We start from the raw sequence: 15,507 nt of genomic DNA on the forward strand, positions 1-15,507 counted from the left end.
AACCGGTGTTGATGGAGGGGGCCAGACTGTTACTCAATAAAATGGAAAGAAGTCTAGAGGAACACAAATATGGACATGAGAACACAAAAGCATATGAATGGTGTATCAATTAGGTCAAGGCAATGAGAGAAAACCCATTAGATTGTCTAATGGGAGCTAAGCAGAAGCGAAGGCAACAGAAGCAAAGTCCACACTAGGTCTAAGGCTACCATCACTGAAACACTCTGTGTATGTTACAACAATATGTTGTTGTTATCAATGCACACAGATTAGAGATGCCGATGATTTTAGAATGCAAATTTCCACAGCAGGGGGGAGATGGGGAGGAAGAAGAGGAAGATGAACAGAGGGGCCATTATATTGCATATAAGGTAAATATGGAAAATTCTGAATTGACCTTGGGGCACTTAACACCGTGCAACCGTTATGCCAGTGTGCCTCTAGAACAGCTTTTATAGAAAAAGGTGGAAAGCACAGAGAATGAAAGGAAAGCTGTCAATTTTGTCTTTTCTTTTTTACTCGTTTCTGCTCCAGTGTTTTGTAACAGCCCAATGGATGAATTGATTTCAGTAGACTGAATGGGTTTTTAAAAATAAAATAAAATCCAGGTTTAGATTGTAAACCACTCTGAGTTTACCGTACAAAGCAAAGTGAGATACAAACTACTCAATAAGCAAACAAGCAAAACTCTTTACGACACGGACCTTCCAATATCTGCAGATTATGCCAATTAAACCAAGGCCACATTTTCTGGGGAAGTGGCAGCTCCTCAGGGGAAAATGAATAGGAATGAATAGGCTGCATTCCTCAATCACTTGCCAGTAAGTCCCATTGAACTGAATTGGGTGTTTTTCTGTGTATACATGTACTGTTAATCATTTTACCAAGCAAGAGTTGCAGATTAATCCAATATTGACCAAATGTTGTGGGGGTCTGGGGGGAGGAATGCTTAAAGAAATTAGAGTCGTCTTCTCCATTTCCTGGAAAGCTTTCCTCCCAATAAAAGATAGCACCAGTCACCATTTTTCACACCGATATTAGCCATGCTACAGTCTCCCTGGTAACTTCCTTGAGTTAAATATTTGGCTCCCACCCTCAAGCATGTTGAAGCAGAAAAGGCATGAGTCAGTGACTGCACCACAGTGCCCAGGGCCAACTTTTATGGAGTAACATTAGCTTAGTCAAGGAGAGAGAGAAAGAGAGATGATTAAGGGGAAACTGGGTTTTATTGGACTAGGATTTGTCTTCTTTTAGTTTCAGTCAAAAATATAATTACTACAATTTATGCAGCACTATGTTGTAGGCTACACTAACAGACTAGGGGGAAAGCTCCACATTTGCGTGTTAGTGTTATGCATTTTCAAGCCGCAGCAAACATTATCTAAGTTAGGGGCAACGAATGAAGTGCCCTCCAGATTCAGTGGACTACAGTTTCCAATGTTCCTTACCATTGTTCATGCTGGTTACAGCATCCTGGGATTTGGTGGTGTACAACTTCTGGAAGGCATCATGTCTGCCTCCCTTGATATTTGCATATATTTGCATCCAAAGTAGTGTATTCATTACAGCCAAATTCCCTGACAAAACAAGACTTCCATGAAACATCTCCATTGTTTTGACATTATGTGTCAGTCTCTTGTTTCCATGGCTGCTTCCTCTTAGTCTTTGTCCTCACAGTGTTCTAGCTCAGGGTTTCCCAAACTTGAATCTCCAGCTGGTTTTGGACTACAACTTCCATCATCCCTAGCTAGCAGGGCCAGTGGTCAGGGATCATGGGAATTGTAGTCCAAAAAAACAACATCCAAAAAACAGCTGGAGAACCAAGTTTGGGTCATTTGCCCACATGACCATTTAATTTGATTGGCTGCGGTAAGCCATGTGATTTTTATAATGGGCGCCTGCAGCGTCATGACATCAGATTACATCAGATGTGGCATTGTGATGCCATTGCCCAAAAGGACGACAATGGTTTGCCCTAGAGGCAATATGGCAACATGGCAGTGAGGGCAAATGAGACTGAAAGTGGTGAAGAGAAATAAGATAAGGGTCTCCAAGAAGGACAATTCCCAAAATGTGAAAGAGGAAGGTAATTTCAGCTCAACCCCAATACCTTCTCATGCAAACAAATACAAAGGGAACCAAATAATATGTCAGTAGTTACCAGTCAGCTTGGGGCAACTAGACATGTTCTTCTTCAATGTGAGAGAGACTATTTGCGTTTTCTGCTCAGTTTCTGTTTTTCCGAGCTCAGCTTCTCTTCCCTTGAACATGCCCCTCAGACATGCCCACATTTTGTTGGATGCCAGGATTTGACGGTCTTAAACCACTGTCAACAACAAAGGTGCACACTTCCCCCAATATTCATTTTCAGCTGAGGAGGTGCACTGTAAAATGTGAAGAAGCATGAATGTCAGAGGAAGCTGTGTTTTGGTTTGTGTAATGTCTCAGGAAGTGGGAATGAGGTGGGTTCCCGTTACATTGCAAAACAAACAGACTTTCTCCCCCATCCCTGCCTAGGACCAAGAGGAAGATTCTGGCTGTTGAGAATCCTAGCTCCAGCCCCTTTTCTGGCCAGTATCTCCAGTGGTGCAGGAGGAAAATGACCAGTTTAAGCCCATCACTCCTGATACCAAGCATCTTGCACAAAGGTACAAGAGCTATGAGCAAGATCTCACTTTATGTTTACACCCAAGTGTTAAATAAATAACTATGGAGCTGGCTGCCCTGCATCTGAAACTCTGCAGCATTTTAGGACAGAAGAACTAGCTGTTGTGGTTTTGGAGGATATCCCTGGAACACAGCAGTGCTAAGCAAGAAAGGTTAATCCCAATTACTAGATTGGGGGGGGGGGTGAAGAGCAACCTATCTACTTCATGGTAGCCCCAGGGTCATGCTGTCAACAGACACATATGTGCAAAGTTGGGAATTTCCGCTGTTGCTTTGACTGCCATTGATGTCCATGTAAAACACCAGGGACAGGTCTATAATGAAATATGGTTGAATTTTGTTGTTGTTTAGTTGTTTAGTTGTGTCCGACTCTTCGTGACCTCATGGACCAGAGCACGCCAGGCACTTCTGTCTTCCACTGCCTTCCGCAGTTTGGTCAGACTCATGCTGGTAGCTTCGAGAACGCTATCTAACCATCTCGTCCTCTGTCGTCCCCTTCTCCTTGTGCCCTCCATCTTTCCCAACATCAGGGTCTTTTCCAGGGAGTCTTCTTTTCTCATGAGGTGGCCAAAGTATTGGAGCCTCAGCTTCACGATCTGTCCTTCCAGTGAGCACTCAGGGCTGATTTCCTTCAGAATGGATAGGTTTGATCTTCTTGCAGTCCATGGGACTCTCAAGAGTCTCCTCCAGCACCATAATTCCAAAGCATCAATTCTTCGGCGATCAGCCTTCTTTATGGTCCAGCTTTCACTTGCATACATCACTACTGGGAAAACCATAGCTTTTACTAAACGGATCTTTGTTGGCAAGGTGATGTCTCTGCTTTTTAAGATGCTGTCTAGGTTTGCCATCGCCTTTCTCCCAAGGAGCAGGCGTCTTTTATACCGTGGTATCTCGGGTTAAGTACTTAATTCATTCCGGAGGTCCGTACTTAACCTGAAACTGTTCAGGCGTCTTTTAATTTCGTGGCTGCTGTCACCATCTGCAGTGATCATGGAGCCCAAGAAAGTAAAATCTCTCACTGCCTCCATTTCTTCCCCTTCTATTTGCCAGGAGGTGATGGCACCAGTGGCCATGATCTTCGTTTTTTTGAACCATATTTTGTGCTCTCCTCTTTCACCCTCAATAAAAGGTTCTTTAATTCCTCCTCACTTTCTGCCATCAAGGTTGTGTCATCTGCATATCTGAGGATGTTGATATTTCTTCCGGAGATCTTAATTCCGGCTAGGGATTCATCCAGCCCAGCCTTTCGCATGATGAATTCTGCATATAAGTTAAATAAGCAGGGAGACAATATACAACCTTGTCGTACTCCTTTTCCAATTTTGAACCAATCAGTTGTTCCATATCCAGTTCTAACTGCAGCTTCTTGTCCCACGTAGAGATTTCTCAGGAGACAGATGAGGTGATCAGGCACTCCCATTTCTTTAAAAACTTGCCATAGTTTGCTGTGGTCGACACAGTCAAAGGCTTTTGCATAGTCAATGAAGCAGAAGTAGATGTCTTTCTGGAACTCTCTAGCTTTCTCCATAATCCAGCGCATGTTTGCAATTTGGTCTCTGGTTCCTCTGCCTCTTCTAAATCCAGCTTGCACTTCTGGTTGAATATTGCACCACAAAGGGGATATATTTCAAATGGCAATTCTACCCATTCAAAGTAGTTTATGTTTGACTTAACAGATGTCTCTATAATCTACCCTTAGTTTACCTTACAATAGCCAAGATCAGGAGGTTGTTTTGCAAGCACTGTTGTGATCCACCTGCCAAACAATTCAATCCCTGCTACAACTGGGGGAACTGGTTACATAAAATCTAAGAACCTGTATGCTCTGAATAGGGAGGATTTAAAGTGATGAAGCCTCTACTCTGCCTATTCATTTCCCCGTCAATCATTGACATATGTCACGGTGCCATTTTCTGTCACTAGACAGAAAAATATTAAGTGGGAAAGTGGCCGCAGCTGCTCTGGGAATCAAGGGTAGGCAAGTAAATTTAGAGACTCTATGAGAAATAATTTACAAAGTGTTTTTTAAAACTGCCAAGTTAAAAATGCTTCATTTTACATGAATAAACTCTAAATTCACCATCTTTGACGCTACTGGACACAATCCAATTTGAGTAAAGCAGCTTAAGAGGAAGATTGCTACATTTTGAGACCATGATAATTTTATCCACGCAGAAGGTTCAAATATAAGATTCCCCTTCTAGCATTTGGAAGCAGAGAATCCCATGTAGTTTTTCTGTCAGTGTTTGTAAAAGAAAAAAGAAAGAAAGGGTTCTGACCTCCCTTTGTTGCCTCTCCTGGTCCTCGGACCCTTGTCGGCATAAAAGAGTCCATGAGAAGAGTATCCTTGCAGAGTACTTTCTGCTTTTATTCTTAAAAGTCTTTCTGCAAAAGCAACTGACCAATTGTACACACATCAACACTACCAACTTTCATTAACCAACCAACCAACCCACCACCAAACTAACATTTCTTACTCTATATATACAACCCAGTGCAGGCCGCTGACTCATGCTGACCCAGCTTTTTTAAGCATTAGAGAAACAGCGGCCATTTTAGCCGTGACATTTTCATATGTACCTATTAAGCAGACATTGTAGTTTACATGAGGGTTGTTCACGTAAGCTAGCCCTCCGCACATAAACAGCATGAGGGAGGGGGCAGCAGTACCGTGCCCTATGACCCCACTGCCCCCACACCTGGGTGGAAACCCATATGTATTCAGTCAAACTTGTGTAGGCTATCCTGGCCAACGTTACACAGAGCACACAGTCACAGAAGGGCAAACGCATCGGTGCCAGGCATAGTCTCACTGCCCACCCCAACCCCTCCATCTGGGGTATATTCCTAGAAGGAGCTCTTGTGAACAACTCTACAGCAATCAAACTAGGGCTTTGGAAAGAGCAATGGCTCTAATATTAACATCAAGTTTGTTCCTGTCCCTACAAGACATGTCTACCAGCTCCATCTGGTACGCAGGCTAAGACCCTACCTGCCCGCAGACTGTCTCACCAGAGTGGTGCACACTCTAGTTATCTCTCGCTTGGACTACTGCAATGCACTCTACGTGGGGCTACCTTTGAAGGTGACCTGGAAACTACAACCAATCCAGAATGCGGCAGCTAGACTGGTGACTGGGAGCGGTTGCCGAGACCACATAACACTGGTCTTGAAAGACCTACATTGGCTCTCAGTACGTTTCCAAGCACAATTCAAAGTGTTGGTGTTGATCTTCAAAGCTCTAAACGGCCTTGGCCCAGTATACCCGAAGGAGCATCTCCACCCCCAGCATTCAGCCCTGACACTGAGGTCTAGCGCCGAGGGCCTTCTGGCGGTTCCCTCACTGCGAGAAGCAAAGATACAGGGAACCAGGCAGAGGGCCTTCTTGGTAGTGGCGACCGCCCTGTGGAACACCCTCCCATCAGATGTCAAGGAAATAAACAACTATCTGACTTTAAGAAGACATCTGAAGGCAGCCCTGTTCAGGGAAGTTTTTAATGTGTGACATTTTAATGTATTTTGAATCTTTGTTGGAAGCTGCCCAGAGTGGCTGGGGAAACCCAGCCAGATGGGCGGGGTACAAATTGTTGTTGTTGTTGTTGTCGTTGTCATCTGCTAAATGCTGACAGTGTGTGTTCAGAATCTCCAAAGTGGAGATTTCTGTCTTGCTCTGGAGGGTAGGACTCGAACCAATGGCTTCAAGTTACAAGAAAGGAGATTCTGACTGAACATCAGGGAGAACTCTCTGACAGTCAGAGCTGCTGGACAATGGAACAGGCTCCCTTGGAAGGTGGTGGGCTCTCGTTCCCTGGAGGTTTTTAAATAGAAGTTTGATGTCCATCTGTCCTGGATGCTTTAGCTGTGATTCCTGCATTGCAGGGGGTTGGACTAGATGACCCTCGGGCTCCCTTCCAACTCTACAATTCTAGAATTCTGTGGTTTCATCTTCCAGACCAGAAGAGAATTTTTGCAGGATATGACACCCAATTTGAAATGCAGCTCAAAATTAATATTCTGAGCCAAATAATGACAACTTTTGGCTTCACTGTGTACACACCTGTAATAGTTCTAGGGGTTGCTCGTGCGTAAGCTTGTCCCAACACCTGGCTGGGTTGCCTGAGTGAACCTTTCCTGTCCGAGCAGCCACTCACCCATGGCTGTCTCAATCGCTGGCAGAATCCGTCAGTGGGCGTTTCTTAAACTTCTTCCAGCAAAGAAGCTCTTTGACGCCCAGTCTCCTCCTACTCTCCCTGCACGGAAGCCTTCTGTGCAAGGAGGGCGTAGGCAGCGGAGGACTCTTCCTCTCCCCGCTGGTCCCCGGCAAGGAGTCATGGGACCGCCTCGCCGATTCCCCCATCTGTCCCCTTTCTCCACTGAAGCTGAGCTGATTCCCTTCCCCAGAAGATGGGCTGCCTCTCCCACTCCTGGTACGCTCTCTGGGATCCCTTTGGAGCTTGCTCTCTCCCGCTTGCTCTCTCCCTCGGACACTGATGGCAGTTCCCTGACAACACCTTTCAAAGAATGCAAAGAATGTCACGGCTCATCCTAGGGATGCACTTTGGTAATATGACACTCTTAGGACAAAATTTGGTACCTCCTTAACAATATTTATTATTTTCACAATAATTCCTTTTGGTACAGTTGCTTTTTTAAATGGATCTTCTCAGTAGGTAACCATAAAAATATAGGCTATTCTTCTTCTTCTTCTTCTTCTTCTTCTTCTTCTTCTTCTTCTTCTTCACCCCCTCAGCTCGGCACCCTGTGCCACACCTAAATCCGGCACTGTTTATTCTGAACTCTACACTCCTAAAACTTTGATTTCATTGTAATAGCTGCTTAATCTACTTGGAATGTCTCAAACAGATGAAGGCCTGCAATTTCCTCTCCACAATTCCTATAGGTTCCTTGCAATCCCTCTGACAATATTTGTTCTGTCAAGAGTAATGCGCCCTCCATTGACGAAAGTGAATCTATTGGAATGGGGACAATAACCACCCTCCGTTCCAAAGGGTCTTTCTTTTCTATTCTATTAAGGGTGTTTCAGAGCTTTTGGGAAACATGGCTTTAGTATTGTGACACAAAGAATATCGGTGTATGAAATTAATGGAATTCAATGTGCTCTTCTTGCCAAGGACTGTTATGTGGAATGGGCGTTCGTTCAATGCACTCCTCAGGGGGCCAAGGCCCAGGCTGGCATTTTCTAGCTTGCTGCTGTCTAATGAGTACCAAATGAAAAGGAGCAAAAGGGCTGCATTCGAAGTGCAACATTGCTATTAAGTATACTAAAAGCTATTTTGCTGTGCATTGTGGGTCTGAAAGTCACTTCCTACCTTGACCATTAAAAGGAATTAAATGTATTTGGGGTCAAGCAACAGGCTGACTGTTGACAATCTTGGACTGCCTGCCCATTCAAAGCCTTCTTAATAAAGATATTCCCCCCACCCGGCCCCAATTGTGCCAGTTTAGTTCAATTCCGATCACAACAAAACAGTAAGGAACAAAGAAAAGCAAAAGCAAACGCTCTTGATGGATCTCTATCAAGGATGTTCCATCAGGCAATGGAATGGTAACATCAAGGTTGTATCTGTGATCTTTATCGCCCCCATATCCAATTCTTTCTCCATTAATGGAGCAATCTCCATCTCTTTCTTAATTCATGGGTGCAGCCATCTTTGCTATTGCATCGCAGGCTTCCCACACAGTGATAATGGAAAGTGACAGTCTCTATACAGCAGGTATTTGCAGGCTGTAATTTTATGCTGGGAATGGGAAAACTGGTGGACATTTTGGGAGAACAGAGAGCAAGAAAGGAGCCACTTGCTGGAAAAATAGATTTCAGATAGCAATGCAGATAGCTACCCCTGAATTAAAATGTTAAGATGTCTACTCTTACCTATGTAGGTCTGAAAGCCTTTGAGGAAAGGCCATAGTTCAGTGGTAGAACACATAAATACTTTGTATGCAGAAAAAGGCTTTGGTCCCCAGCATCTCTACAGAGCAAGAGCCCTGTTGATCTCGTGGTTTGCATTGCCCAAGGGCTTACAAGACTGTTATGTACTGAGTTGAATAGGATCCAGAATGCAGCAGTCTGATTGGTCCGCAGGAGCCACCCAATCCAGCTCCAGGTGGAAGTGAATCCGCAACCTGATTGGCCTACAGGAGAATCCCAGAATTAGCCAATCACGTGAGGCCCATTGTGTAAATAATGTATATAATGCAGACACTTTGGGGGGACTGGCATTCTTCACTACTATGAGCTGAATAAAGAGCATGAAATCCACACTTGACTCCGAGTAAATTTCAAAGACGCCAGCTCTGAACTGGGGAACAGCCTGGTGGTACTGAGGAAACCACCAACATATCCAGGGATATCATCCTTGCCACCTCCGATTCTGCCCTAAAGTGGCAAATAGAGTGTGATGGAAACTGCTTTGGAGCTGTACCCTCAGAAGAGGGGAAGACTCTGCTCAGAGAAGCAGACCCAATATGCAGCAAAGTAGGAGCACAGCAACAACAAGAAGAAATTTTTGAAGAATGGAAGAAGAAATGGAAAATCAAGTGCTGCATCATCTCTGCCAACTTCACAACATTCTCCATGTGCAGAGGTCAGTCTTATGACAACGCTGCCAACATGTCAGGGCACTGTCGAGGAAATCAGAAGAAGCTTTTAGAATGGAACAAATATGCCATGTTTAATAATAATAATAATAATAATAATAATAATAATAATAATAATAATAATTATTTTTATTTATACCCCGCCCTCCCCAGCCAAGGCCGGGCTCAGGGCGGCTAACAAGCAATAATAAAAACAAGTTGAATGAATACAACTTAAAAACAAGATTATTTATACCATGTACGGCTCACTCTCTCAGTCTTGTTGGCCACAGTGCTCTTGATTATTGTCCGGTGGCAATAAGGTGTTTTTTCTTTAACAGTTTGATTACTGTATACATTTTCCTCTGCTTCAACACAACAAAGGGTGGTTCTTACAACATAGCTGGGCACCGATTGTGTGTTGAAATCTCTTTCTAATGCTCTGTGGGAGGCAAATGCAGCTGGAGGAAGAGGAGGAAGAGGAGAGGACAGACATTAAAGAGAGAGCTGTGAGTGGAGGGGGCTGCCTTTCCCATCCTCTGGACCCCCTGGGAAACTCAACAAACCTGCTCTACCTGGAACTGGGTGTAAAGAGTGCAGATGAATGGGACACAGCAGTGGGCAGCCTGGAGAAGGAGCCTGCCCCTCCAAACCAAGTCTAGAGTGAGATAATAGAGTGATGATCTCCGCTTCCATTTTGAGACTATTGTGCATGAGCTGAGAGTTTGTTGGACCCTGGGTGAGAACCTGGAGGCTGAGAGGGCGGGTGCCTCAGAAGGGAAATGCTTTGATATTGATTTATATACAGTGGTGCCTCGCAAGACGAAATTAATTCGTTCCGCGAGTTTTGTCGTCTTGCGATTTTTTTCGTCTTGCGAAGCACGGTTTCGGAAAAGTTTTGGAAAAGCTTCAAAAATCACCAAAGTCTTCAAAAACCTCAAAAAAGGCTACCACACCGCGTGCTATGAGTTGCTCCTCGAAGTCAAGTCGCAACTGTATTAAGGGTGTTAAGAAAAAGGAAACAAACTTGCAAGACGTTTCCGTCTTGCGAAGCAAGCCCATAGGGAAAATCGTCTTGTGAAGCAGCTCAAAAAACCAAAAACCCTTTCGTCTTGCGAGTTTTTTGTCTTGCGAGGCATTTGTCTTGCGAGGTACCACTGTATATTTTTAGTAATGTATGAATGCGTAACCTTTTTATATTTTAGTAACTTTGTATAAATGTAAAAAGTTTCTTTGTAGCTATGTATTTTTTGCAATGTTTTAAGTTGTCTGTTGTTGCCTCAGTTTTTAGTACACTGCTTAGAGATTTTCAAAACTATATTAAGTGGTATAGAATTTTTTTAATCCACCCTCATTAAACGTGAACATAACATACAGTGAGCATAACATACAACAATACAAACAACCAAATAAAAGACTTCCTTTATCCTGTATCTGGCCTCCTTATTTACTTCTTATAAACTGAGGGTGGATTTGTGTATTGGGGAGTGGGGGTTTGTGTTATGTTGTAAATAAAATTCCAATAAAATTAAAATTAAAAAAGAAAGATTTTTTTTAAAAAAATCAATTAAAGAATGAATATGCCGTGGCAACAAGTGCAATTCTGGAGTCTTACTCAGAGATTGTGGATGCATTAGAAAGTACAGTGGTACCTCGGGTTAAGTACTTAATTCGTTCCGGAGGTCTGTTCTTAACCTGAAACTGTTCTTAACCTGAGGTACCACTTTAGCTAATGGGGCCTCCTGCTACCACCGGAGCACGATTTCTGTTCTCATCCTGAAGCAAAGCTCTTAACCCGAGGTAATATTTCTGGGTTAGCGGAGTCTGTAACCTGAAGCGTATGTAACCCGAGGTACCAGTGTATAGTGGAAGACCAATCACAGAAGGGAAGAACTATTCGAGAGGCAGAAAACACTACAGACAAGGTGCAAGAACCAGAGTCTGTATTCATGTTGACCATGTAGAATGAAATTTTACACTTTCGCTGCACAAGTCAAGCTCTGTCAGGCTTCAGGGAATTGGCTTCCTCCCCCCCCCCCCCCCGCCCTTGGCAGTAGATAAGCAGAACAAAGGAAACGGAGTAATCTTACAAGTTGGAAACTTTAATAATCACTTTGAGAGAACAAATAACCCATCTCCTAGAATGGTGGCTCCCCCAATTAAGGATCCCACCCCCTTATATCCCTATTAATCTACGTCACTTCTACGTCTTGTAATCTGAGTTTTGTGTGATTTCTGTTTTGCTTTCTGAGCTCTTCTTGAACTTGGGTAGAGTGGAGGAATGCTTTCCGGAGACAGTGACTCTGTTAACTCACTCTCTCCCAGTGTTTCTTCTCCTAGCTGTTCCCCATCCAGCATTTCCCAGCTTCTGCCTTCTGAACTATGCCCCTCTGCAAACCACTGTTCCAAATCTATTCATAGATTTAGGAGCAGGAGCAGGGGGAAGGGGAGGCTCCCACCATTCCTCCTCAGTGCAGCTCCTCCTCAGCATGGTCCCTGACAAGCTCTCCAAGAAAAAGATCTGGATTTGGAAACATGCACAGACTTCTGTCAGTCATTAGCAGACCACTTTCACTCTCAAAGGAATGATTTTGAAAGATTTGAATACCTTTGAAAATATATCTTGCCTGATACTGACTGCAAAGAGGTTCAGTCCTGCAAGCAAATCATGGGGGGGAAAACAACCCAAGCATATTGTGACAATGCACCTTTTTCCATGTGAGGTAGACTGCCCCTGATCTCTGGCCTTTCCATCATTACACACAACAGACTTTACACATATAATTGTCTTTATTCATAGTTTCAAGGTTCTAGACAGCCTTCCCAGCCCTAAAGGTAAAGGTAAAGGGACTCCTGACCATTAGGTCCAGTCGTGGCCAACTCTGGGGTTGCGGCGCTCATCTCGCTTTATTGGCTGAGAGAGCCGGCGTACAGCTTCTGGGTCATGTGGCCAGCATGACTAAGCTGCTTCTGGCGAACCAGAGCAGTGCACAGAAACGCCGTTTACCTTCCCGCCGGAGCGGTACCTATTTATCTACTTGCACTCTGACGTGCTTGCTAACTGCTAGGTTGGCAGAGCAGGGACCGAGCAACGGGAGCTCACCCCGTCACGAGGATTCGAACCACCAACCTTCTGATCGGCAAGTCCTAGGCTCTGTGGTTTAACCCACAGCGCCACTTGCGTCCCTTACTAGGGATGAAACCTGGGCCTTCTGTGTCTAAAGCAAATGCTCGCAGTCACGCTATGGTCTTTCTAAGAATTTCTGGTCACCCATTTCCGAACTTGGCCATTTTGAACGACGTTTGACCCGCTCTTCTCAGAGGTCAAGTCCTGTGGCAAGCACCAAGAGCAGCCAGGAAACCTGCCAAGGGAAGAAGGCACGGATTAGAAGAGAAAATCAACTTTCCAGGTTGACCTGATTGACGTGATTAATTGCCACCCACGCAAGTAGGTGTTGCTGCTGTTTATTTTAACGGCTCTGCCAGCTCTGCCAGCAACAAGCATCTGGGATTCCTAAATGTTGCTCCATCGCCCCAGTCAACCTGGAATCCAGCCCTGATTTTATCTCGTGTGTCACCACCAAAATCAAAAACAAAAAATAATCTTGTGTGTGAGAGAAGATAAAGCAATTCTAAAGGGTTTTATTGCAAGATAGGCCTTGCCTTGCAGGGAAATTGGTTTTGTGGCTGAATCGGGGGTTTGGCAATGCTCTCCTGGAAACATCTCTGACTCTCAAACCTCTTTTGCTCTCTGAGAGTTTTCACATGGAGCTTTTTGTTTGGGGGGAAAAACACTCACCCTTTTCAGATCTCTCTTGATTGTGTCGTGTTCTAGATGCTATTAAAACTCTCGCAGCCGTTGTCGCATACATGAAGATGTTTTTCAGCTTTTTTGGCAGATTTCTTTCCCTACAATCCCTAATAAAAATGCTTCAGGTTTTTTTTAACAAATGTTAAATGGAACATTTTCTTCAATTCGTTGTATATCATTTCCCAACATTTTTTAATTACCTTACAATCCCACCACATATGATAAAATGTCCCCTCCTTTTCCTTACACTTCCAACATATATTTGAACTAGTTTTGTACATTTTCCCTAACTGCACTGGTGTTGTGTACAATCTGTATATCATCTTCATGTAATTCTCCTTCAATAGGGAACAATCTGTAAATTTTAAGTCAGTTTTCCATAATTTTTCCCAATCTTCCATCATAATGTTGTGACTTACATCTTGTGCAATTCTTGTTGGTGTGGGAAAGAGAGATAACTTTTGCTGTTCCCCATACAGTGAAATCCCAGTGGGCATGCAATATCCATCACAACAGCCTGGGTCCACTCACTTTTTGTAAGCTGCAAAAATTCTGCTGGTGGACACCCACATCCATTGACAGCATCATTTATTTATTTTTGGTGGGGGGAGGGAGGGAAAGCACAAACTGCAACAAGGCTTTGAACCACACCTATGTGCTACTGTCCCATTCCATTCATAAAATGAATCACAGAAAGAAAACGGTTTCTGCTTTAATTCGGAAATTACATTTTCTGTATTTCTGAACCTCCAGCACGCTCCACACTAGGGCTTTTCTACCATCAGGGGTGGGGTCTCAGTTCCCACCCCCCCTCATGGTAATAGGGTTGCAGCTTGGACCACTAGGTTTGTTAGGTCCAGGTCAAATGTACTCCTCCCCACCCTGACAATAACATCCTATGATGAACTTGCTCAAGCTGTACCACTGAGGCAAAGCTTAGCTTTGTTGTTCCTTTTAAAGCACACTTTAAGAAGCGCATTAAAAAAAAAACACCTTTGGCTCTCCGTCTGCTAACACTACAATGTTGTCTAGTTTCTTTTCTGGGAAAGGTTTGATTAACCTTGCTCCTTACTGCCTGCGCTATTCTTCCAGGAGCAATTGAGAGGGAAAGCGTTGTCTCCTACTAAGTTGCTCAGTTTCTGTACCTTGTGTACCAAAATAGGAACTTGCTTGACTTGCTCACACAAAGGAAAACTTCCTTGCATCCTGCTGTCAGCTTTCAAAGGCAATTCAATTTCCCCCATGTCTCAAAGGACAGCTCTCCAAGTTCATGTGTCAAGTGATGGGGGTTACCTAGAGTTGGAGTGACCTCTTCAAAGACCCCCAAGAAGCATAATGGGAGTCCTTGCCACTAGATGTCCGACTGCCTGCTTCTTGTGGACTCAGGTTAGGATTCTGTGGCGAAAACCCAGGTAACCACTCTGTGGAATGACCAGGAGGGGCCTAAGAATACAGGAGGGCTTGCTTCCTGCCTGCAGAAGTAAGTGAAGTACAGTTGTACCTCGGGTTACAGACTCCGCTAACCCAGAAATAGTACCTCAGGTTAAGAACTTTGCTTCAGGATGAGAACAGAAATTGTGCGGCGGCAGCAGGAGGCCCCATTAGCTAAAGTGGTACCTCACGTTAAGAACAGTTTCAGGTTAAGAACATACCTCCAGAGCGAATTAAGTTCTTAGCCCGAGGTACCACTGTAATATATTGTTATAGGAGGGGGAACCCTCCCCCCAAAAACCCTAGAAATTAATAAATGGTAGGATTTTGATTATCTGGGATGTGAAAGGAGAAATGCAAGCTACAGGGGAATTCCTGGACCAGCCTCTGCAAAAGGACCTAGCAAAACTAGGGCTATTAAGGAATAATAGAGGACCACAGAGGGACACTGGCAATGCAAGAGAATGGTGCTTCCCCCTTACCCTGAGGTGTAAACAGAGACTAGTTGCCAGGGTAACTGAGTGTCAAGTAACAGGAAAATAGATTTTTTGGGGGCAAGGGGTTCTGAGAAGAAGAAGCAGGAAGAAGGCTGGAATCCATCTTGGGCAGGCTGGCTGAAGGCTGGTTGCACTGCTGTGGGGTACAAACCCCTCTTGAAATGACCATGCCATAAGACCTAGACTCCTTCCATGCAGGTTGAAGGTGTAAATAGGGGAGTAAACCATATTTCTTAAAGCTACAACAGTCTCCACCATGCCTCAATTCTCCAAAGGAACACAGACCCTGGGTGAGTGCCTGGAACTCTTGCCACCTCTCGGCCAGGGTGGGTGGGGGGAGGCACCCAACTTTTGTAGCAATATATTCCCATCTAAACAGCCACCTCCTCTGTTATACCATTAAATCCAGGGTCTAAAACAGCTGCACCACTGTTTAATTCCAATTGCTTAGATTAGGAAAAGGGCTCAGTTTATTTTCTCAAGGAGAGCGCAACCCAAATG

This window comes from Podarcis muralis, chromosome 8 (genome assembly GCF_964188315.1).
Source record: "Podarcis muralis chromosome 8, rPodMur119.hap1.1, whole genome shotgun sequence".
NCBI lineage: Eukaryota > Metazoa > Chordata > Lepidosauria > Squamata > Lacertidae > Podarcis > Podarcis muralis.